We start from the raw sequence: 9,260 nt of genomic DNA, 5'->3' as shown, positions 1-9,260 counted from the left end.
AGATGTTGTGAAATATTTATGGCTTCTTCCAAGCTGTTGGCTTGAAAAAAAAAGGTGAAATTACAAAATTAGGCCTCAAGAGAATGAATTATGAACATGATCAGTTAAATAAGTATTATATATAGAAAGTATTAACAGAATTGCATGCAAATAAGAACTGGACCAAAGATTTCTTCCTCCATTTAGATAAAAGTTTAAATCTTGTAACATACTTTGTGCAAAAGACGTAAATGCCCTTCCTCATCCTCATAACTGAAAATAGCACTAGAAAGCTTATACCTTGTAACACTCCATATCTTCAGTAACACCAGACAAGATTGTGGGCCCAATATATGTTTACTTAAGTCTGCTGAATAGGATTAAATGACCATTTTGCCCTTATATCATAAAGAATTATATGAAGTTGAAAAAAATACTACAATATCTCTTCGATCAAGCAGTAGTTTAGCTCCACTTTCAACTCCACTTTGGATCAATCTGCACACTCGTTCTTTTGCCTAAAAAATATAAAAACAAATTCAAATAAAAAATTAACAAGAATTATGTTTATTACTTTATGTATACATAACATGATAATATTTAAGATTTAAGATTTAAGATTAAATTTTATTTGTCGGGTCCAAGTCTTTCAGAAACCGAGACACCTCATCGATCTCAACCGTCTTTTCAATCTGAAAAAAGTACAATAAAATATATATTATAGTAAAATATATGTTACAAAATAGAAATATGGAATACCTTCAATAATGCTTGTCTGGCTGCTTTCCTCTCCAGGTCTCTTTTCTATTTTTCTTCTGCAGCAGCTTCCGCCTTCACTCGCCTCCAAGCATCTTCAGCTGCCTTGGCTTCTGCTTGCAGTCATGCTTTTTGAAAAACCACAACATTTATGTTTTTATATTACTAAAGAAAGAAAAACTTAAAATATTTATAGTATTGGAAAACCTTTCCTTTTTTGGTTTTCAAGTTGTTGGGGGTCCTCTTTTATATTACTAAACAAAAGGAATGATATGGAATTGTGTTCGCAAAATGGTTTTTCAAAAGTCCAGCCCTGTACAGCTTATCAGGTGACACCTGTCTCTCGTTTTACTTTTCCTTTTTGTTTCTATCCCCTTCCCCTAAATTTCCAAAACTTATCAATCAATCATATTGCTAAACAGTCAATAAAGAACATTTCATTTTTCGTTTATCTCCTCCAAAATCCAAATCCAATACAATGCTTCTTACCATCATCCTCCTTCTCCTTCTGGCTGCTATCTGATTCCATATCATTCCTTTTGTTTGGCTTCTGCATTAGATTTCCTTCACCATCTGAGACCGACTCTAAAAAAATCACCACCAAAACTCTTTCTCATCTATTTAAATATTATTCTTCATTTCATAAAAAGGACTCACTGTTTTCTGCTGAATGCTTTATGTCTGTCTTGTGATCCGAATTTGTTCCACCTGCATTTGTATCCTCATCCTGCTGCATATATATATATATATATATATATATATATATATATATATATATATATATATATATATATATATATATATATAAACCAGCCATAAAGATTCCACCCAAGACAAAAAGAAAAGCATATCTTGCAATTTCCAGATAATTCATATCATATACTACAAAGATGAAAGTAGGTGACCTGAATAATTTCAAGTATAAGCTTCTGAAAAGTATATAAAATAAGAGTAATTTGTAACAAAGATGAAAGACCTACCAGAAATATTCATTGAAATCATCATAATTCCGTCATGCTGAATGGGCAGCTTTCCCATTATTGTTTCGTTCTGCTTCCTGTGAAAAAGTAAGATTTGTTTAAATATGCGAGTGACAATTTAATTAATAACAAACTCATTACTTTTATTAACAAAAGAGGGGAAAAGATTTATTGACCTTAGAGAGTGTGTTGTAAATTGGTTGAATGACATGTGCCAAAAAGGAAACTGAATTATCTTCACAAATAAAAGTCTGTGCAGGGCTAGCTTGTCCATGATCCAAAATGGCATTGAATTCCCTGGCCATCTAGGTAATACAAGTATTTATCAGTTTAAACAATCAGGTTAAATAATTGATCAACTAATAGAGATAAGAGTAAGACACTTACATGGTGGAATCTATAGCAAATGCATTCTGGAAGAAAACGGACATTTGCAGCTTCACCCCACATTAAGTAGTATAATGAAACCAAGAAAAGCTTCCTGTCCTTGTTAATGGCTTGTATACTATTGAAAACAACTTTCACAATTAGCATAACATGAAAAACGATGATTTTTATTTATAAAAAGTGATAACATGGGATGGAAGTCACCTGTTCCAAACAAGACGTATACGCAAATATTTTCACCATTTGAAGTAATTATCGAGAAACTTTAGGAACACTTCCATAATAGCTTTTTCATTTATTTTCTAAGAAAATTATGAATGACACGTCAGCAACTTTCCATTAATAATAGTGTATAAATTGTAGATACAAAAAATAGACTTACTAGATCAGCTTCAGATAGTATGCCAAGTCATGATTGTGCATTTGCTAAAGAGAGAACAATATTCTCACGTTGATTCCTGATATTGTGTTTCTGCATACATAATATCACCATCAGTAAACAAAGCTGAATTGAACTGAAGGAAGAAGGTGAAGCACGAGAAGCTTTTTTGTTGATTTTCAAATGAATGGTGGAGAATATATATTACAGATTAAACTAGTGTAAACCATTACATAACTGGAAACACAAATTTGTCAAGCTGACAATCATAATATCTTTTTTTCTTTTATTGGGTGGTCATATTGCCTGGATGCTATAAAGGGAGAAGTGAAAGATGCTAAGAGGTGCTTATATGCATTACTTGCTCACCAACTATGTGTATCTATTGCATTGAAACTCTTGACACTAAAGTCAATCTAATAATCAGCTATGAATATTGGAGATGCATTTAAAGTTTATAAAGAGATTCTTCATCTAAAGAGCAAAGTAAAACAATGTGATGACAAATCAACAATAACAATGACTTCTCAGTGGCAACTGTAGAATACTTTGAGATTCAGTTAACCAACTTTTAGATGGTTCAAGGATATTGTTAACTCATAGGCAAGATGGGAGAAGAAATACCTCTTCTGTAATATATCTGCCAACTCCATCAATCATGTGCAACATCTTTTCTAAGGATTTCCATTACCTCAACAAGAGCTCTTAATGTGGTAAATACCTTTTTAGTTTCTTGAGATCTTAGTCCCAAACTGAAATTCATATAAACAGTTCTAATGAGGCTTTAATTTTCACAAGTGACATTATTGTATTTGTCGTAACTCAAAAAGTGGTATTTTTAGGGCCAAAAGATAGAGTGTACTTACCCTCCCATATCAGAACTGAAAGTTCCATATTCAAGCATTCTTTGTTCCTCTATCTGGATTTGATCAACTCTATGTACTCGTTTGTAACGCTGATAGAAATCCCACGGGTTTTGAGCATCACGATTACGATTTATTCGCCCTCCATCTTTTTTGGCTAGTTTAAACTACTAGAAAAACAGAGAAATGAATAAGAGAGAGAGAGAGAGAGAGAGAAGCGTATGAATTAGGATATAAAAATCCGGTTTCAAACTCCCAGAAACGGAGAATTTCAGTGACGATGATCCATCAGAAGTGGGTTAAAGATACGGAAATCAAACCTTGAATCAAGGGTGTAAAAGAAGGTCTCTATTTGTTGCTTTCACTCTGCCTCCATCGTTGTCTTTGATTCGTGCTTTGAAATCCCGTCAATCTTCTCCACGCACAAATCAGACCCTAAATCGATTAGCCCCATTTATGTTATTTGTATTTATACCACAGTTGCATTTTATTTTACTGAGAAAACCCACCATCACTGAAGGAACAGAAGGAGGTGACACCAACTGATCGAAAGTGGCGGTTACCTTGGTGGACTTAAGGAAGCCGATGAATAGTACCATAGAGAAGCTGGAGCTGTAGAACCATCCAGAAAGAAAGAGAAACAAAGAGATAGTATCAGAGAAGGGAGATAAGGCGGTGGAGAAGAGCCGAGAAGCATCGATCTGAGACAAATGCAAGGATGAAAATCACGATTATATGTAAGTGGGAAATAAAAGCCCTAGTTGCTAGTCGCGTGATCTTCAGGAATGAACGCGAGCAGAGATGGTCTAGTGATTAGGGTTTCCAGAGAGAAAGGGAAGAGAATGAAGGGAGGTCTTGAAGTCGGGTATTTAAAAATTTTAGAACGCGTGTTTTGAGTAAAAATATAAAGCGACATTAAAAGAGAGGACGCCCATTTTACATAAAGTGCCCTCCGTGTTTTTAATTTTTTTTACATGAGACATTAATTTAAGGGCACGCAATAATGCGCGACGTAACTCATTCAATTTTTTGAAGAGATGACACTTTTTTAATGTCAATCTCTTTTGCGTAACATAAATCTCCGAGTGTCGTGGTTTGCGCATCGTAAAAGGGTCTTTTCTTGTAGTGATTGAACTTGTGCAGTCTTAACTTCTTCCCACTTGGCAGCACAAGGTCCTTCCATTGCTTCCAAGTTGTTATGCAACCAATTGAGAACTCTCAGAACTCATATGCAAAGCCAACTTTAACTGGAATGGGCATAGAAATAGGAATATGTCAACACGATAGGTTATAAACCTCACGTCGTGTGCTAGTGATAAACTACAGGTTTCATTCTTAATTAGATCTTGAAATTCTTTCGGGATCTTTAGGACTCCCACTGTCCTTTTGACATATAAGACTCTCTTTCCAATTATTCAAGAGATAGTGTAGATTCTTTATCAAGACAAACACTTCATGCAATTGGCCTTAGTTGGTCTTTGTTTTATCCAAAACATCACAACTTACGCATTTCAAATGTACAAGAGTAGAACATATTTTACTCTTACATTTGATAAGCGTTACTAAACCTTCTTTAAGATATCTCACTCAAGTTACAATCTTGGAGTATGACTCTAAGAATTGTTTTGGAATGAAGTATGACTCATCTTCTTGATTTAACCATTTCAAAAATTCAAGATTCCTCTTCTTAGTCATAAGAATGCACTAAGATGTCCTTAGAGGACTAGTTGTGATATGGTTTCTTAATCATTAAGATGATCACAAAACATGATACTAAAGTACTCTCCCATCTTTTTAGATTTGAGAAACTTTTATCTTTCTGCCTAATTTGATTCTTCTCATTCGTTATGCCATACATCGAAACTTTTCCAATGTTTCAGAATTATACTTAAACTTGTATGTATAACCATATTAGTAAACTTTAGTAACTCATAATGAATAGTCTTATCAATCTTTTGTGGTGGACTTGACCAGTGCACAAGAATGTATACTTAATCCCTTAGTCCTTCACTTGACTCACATATACATGTGAACAAGAAATTAATTTTAATTTTCCAAAGATGAAGATTTTCATTCATCATACTATACAACTTGCATGATTCTAAGTTTCGGTCCAATTGAAACTTGGGTGATGAGAATCTTTCCTTATTTGGTAAATTTAGACACTACCACAAATGAAAGCATCAAGTTCATATTTCCATTATTGCTAGAAGTATATAAACATCAATTTTCCATAAATGCCATTGCAAGGAGATAAAATAAAATAAAACAAAATTTTTATTTTTTTATAAGATGCGGAAAAATCTTTTTCCTTACAATGCAAATTTAAATGGAAACTATGCTATTACATATTTCCTAGCAATCTATCATAACTCTCTAAGTAGTAGCTCAAGAATCTGATCTTCGAACCATGCGATTGAAATCCATCTTTGCGATCAGATTCAGCATACTCTTTCTTTAAGCTCACTTCCCTTTGCTTGATCCTGCCATACATTAAAATATATTAAGAATCTTCAAATAGGAACTTAATTGAGTTAGATAGTGGACTTACCGGAAGCAGAGGTCAATCTTTTTGACTAGACCTTCTCTCAGATATTTCAGGTAGTTAGGGCCGCTTTGCAACAATTGCCCCTTCCTTTTGGCAATAGAAACATATAGACTCTTTGGGAATGGTACACAAGACTATCTCAGACTTAGCCTTTTTCTTTACCATTTGGTCAGCCGTGTTGACTATGGTCGATCCCTTTCCATTGGGAAGAGAAAGCTTTCTGGATTTCCAATGTCTCCAATTGTCAATGTCCATGGTAGTTTGGGAAGTTGATCTACTAATCAAATTTGCTTTATTAGAGCTCTAAATCATTGTTGATTCAGCAGCACCAAGCAAATAGATAAGATCATTAAGGGTCATGTCAAAGTCTGTTACATAGTAGTCCCAAAGAAACTCACTATGTGACTTAGAAAGTGATTGAACAACCAGCTTTCTCAAGACTTTGACACCCAACTCTCTCGACTTGTCAATATGTGACTTCATCTCCAAGATGTGAGCACACATAGACCTTGCTTGCCAATAGGGCTTAAGTGACCTTGAACTATTCAAGAACTTGTGGGTTAGGGAGAATAATTGGAGGAGGTGGAGGGAGTGAAGAATGATTTCTGGGACATCATCTTCATTTGGAAAGCTTGTTCCAAGAGTTTTGGGAAGATCATAATTGTCTGAACCAAACATCTTTTTGGGAGATATTCAATATAGTTGATTTAAAGTCCATAATATAACACCCAATATGAAATATTAAGGCTAGGACCCAACACAATATTTTATAACTTGGAAGAGGGATGTCGTAATCCAAGCTATAGAATATTTGAAGGTAGGCGAATGACGATTCACCAATTTCCACCATGAAAAATGAAATAGTTTATTAGGTTTTAATTGGATTTGAAACTCCTAGATCTTTTGAGATTCATTGAACTTTTCAATGGCATGTTTCAATCTCGATTGTGCCCTCTCAAATTTTGTGACTGGGATGCCGAGGATCACAAAACAAGGTGTGAATAACCATGAAAATATACTTGGTACCCTTAATATTTACCCCTCAATCGATGTGTCGGTTAACCACACGTGCCCCACCGATACTATGATAAACATTAAGTTACCCTTTGCCTACCTTGTTAAATCAAGCTAGTGTGTCGGTTAACCACACACGCTCCACTAACCGACTTAAGCAAAGAGCAAAGTATAATTTCATGGGTTAGCATCAAATTCACATTTTCCTAAGTAAATAAAATTGTGAATTCATAATATTTTAGTTACTTAATATTTATCATTAATACTTTTAATGAAGGGAGAATTCTAGTCCTTGTCCTACCCGTTCGGCTAACAACCCTCCACCAGTCAAGGAAGCGGTGGGTGAGAGTGGACACCCATTAAACTGCCATTTTATAGGCACTAACCTTATACCCCCCCCCTTATAGACCGGCTTCGTGAATGAGGCCTACTTACGGTAAGACTGACTTTGTTCTTATACATATATAAAAATTATTAACTTATAATACTATAAAGTATAAGGGTTGAATTTGAACTTTTAAAATTCTAAGGGCTTGACATGGAATTAAAGTATTCATGAGAGGAAACTTTACAAATTCCAAAACTTGAGGGCAAGTTTTGAACTATTCAAAAACTTTTCAATTCCATGACTTATGTGTTTAAAGTATTTTTAATGAAAAACTCTTCAAGTTCCATAACTTGAGGACAAGTTAAGGAAGACTTTAAAACATTTAAAAATGAGACTCTCCATTTTTTTCATAACTTATGGAAATCTAATGAGTTTTAATAATCATAAATGTGACTTTTCATATAACTTGAGGACAAGTTACAAAAACACATATTATGAACAACTTTTAGATTAATTTGGATTGAAAACATATTATCACATAACTTTTCTATTAATCTAAATCATCTCATAAGAACAAGATAATTCAAATCAAACATTGTTCATGTAATTCTCCTAAACATTAAACTAATATAAAACATGAATCTATTGACAATTATTTATGAAATTGGATTAGCATGAACATTACTACATCAAAAACAGGTTTACAAGTCCAAAAACAGCTTAGGGTAATGTTCCTAGTCCAATTCCAGCCAAAAAACTCGAAAATATGATGTCCGAGGGTCCTACTCGTCGAGTGTATGAACCTACTCGACGAGTAGGATGATTTTCTTCATGGACTTGGCAAGTCCATCAGTGGACTCGGCGAGTCCAATGCCCAGAAAGCTAGAATTTTCGATTTTTAAGCTATTTCAGCAAGTTGCATCAAGTATAATTGAAAACAAGCCTAGTCTCTGATACCACTGAAGGGTTTTGAGCATTTTAACACTCCTAAGGTGCACATGTCACCCTAAATACCTTGGATCTATTTTATCTCTATTATACATGCAAACATGAACTTTCTAAGGTATTACCCTAACTAGCATACAATCATTGATACTTGGGTAATATAAACAAGTTGGAAGACATACCTTTTCATGTAGCTTGATTCCATGGAGCTTAAGAGCCTAGTGCCTCAAGTGTGACACCTCAAATGGTTCACATAACATCACCAACATCTTGGAATAACTTGACAGAAAAGGTTCCTATGCTCAAATCGGCCAGCCCTCATGTGTACACACACTAGTGCCAATTTCTTGAGCCATGGGGTCCTTATATATGGTGGCTATTAGGGTTACACCATGTAACTCATGTCTTTCCATATTCTTCATGCTCCATGAGTTAAAACCTCCACGGAGTATCCATGGGTTACTCCATGGGTTTAGCCCAACATGAAGAACTATGGATCATAAGCCCATATATATAAGAATGAATGATTTACACAATCTATCCCTAAATATTAATTTAGTCTCCTTTTGATCACAAAATTAATTCTATATTAATTCTTGATCATTACTAATTAAATAATATGATTTCATATTAGTATATTAGAACTTATAATATATTAACAAATCATAAATATATTTTTCTCACAAAAGTCTATCCAAATCGTTCTGATGCCATGCAACCCAAATGGACCATGCCAATCGGTTCAAGTACATACCAATTATAGTTATGGACATAGAAACTAATCCAACAATTATATCATCCCCGACACCCGAAGCAAGTTTCGACGCTTCGAAGTTCCCGAGAAAATTATATTTTCAAGCTAAAACTTTGTCCACATGAAGCCCGGTTTTTGAGAAAACACCCCAGTTTCATCAGAGAAGATTATTTTAAGAGACGAGATGCTGCCCAATTACCGTCTTATCAAGTGAGCGTGTAGTCACTTTCTTCTTACACATAGATATGAAGTATTTTCTATAAAATACGTGCTATGTGTAATTATATTGTTAGTTTATTTGAGATGGTGTTGATAAATGTTTTATAC

General features: G+C 34.3%; 1 long non-coding RNA gene across 1 annotated transcript; it reads right to left on the bottom strand.

Annotated features, from left to right (window-relative positions):
- Positions 1 to 1,714: 1,714 nt before the first annotated feature.
- Positions 1,715 to 2,392, bottom strand: LOC145051443 (uncharacterized). Its single transcript, XR_013683625.1, has 4 exons — positions 2,307 to 2,392; positions 2,103 to 2,220; positions 1,892 to 2,020; positions 1,715 to 1,785 (listed from the first exon to the last, which is right to left on the bottom strand). It is a non-coding gene; the product is annotated as an uncharacterized LOC145051443 (long non-coding RNA).
- Positions 2,393 to 9,260: the final 6,868 nt, after the last annotated feature.

Source organism: Lactuca serriola, chromosome 5, assembly GCF_051521515.1.
Source record: "Lactuca serriola cultivar US96UC23 chromosome 5, Lser_US96UC23_V15, whole genome shotgun sequence".
In the NCBI taxonomy this organism is placed as follows: domain Eukaryota; kingdom Viridiplantae; phylum Streptophyta; class Magnoliopsida; order Asterales; family Asteraceae; genus Lactuca; species Lactuca serriola.
This window is presented reverse-complemented; position numbering and strand designations above follow the sequence as displayed.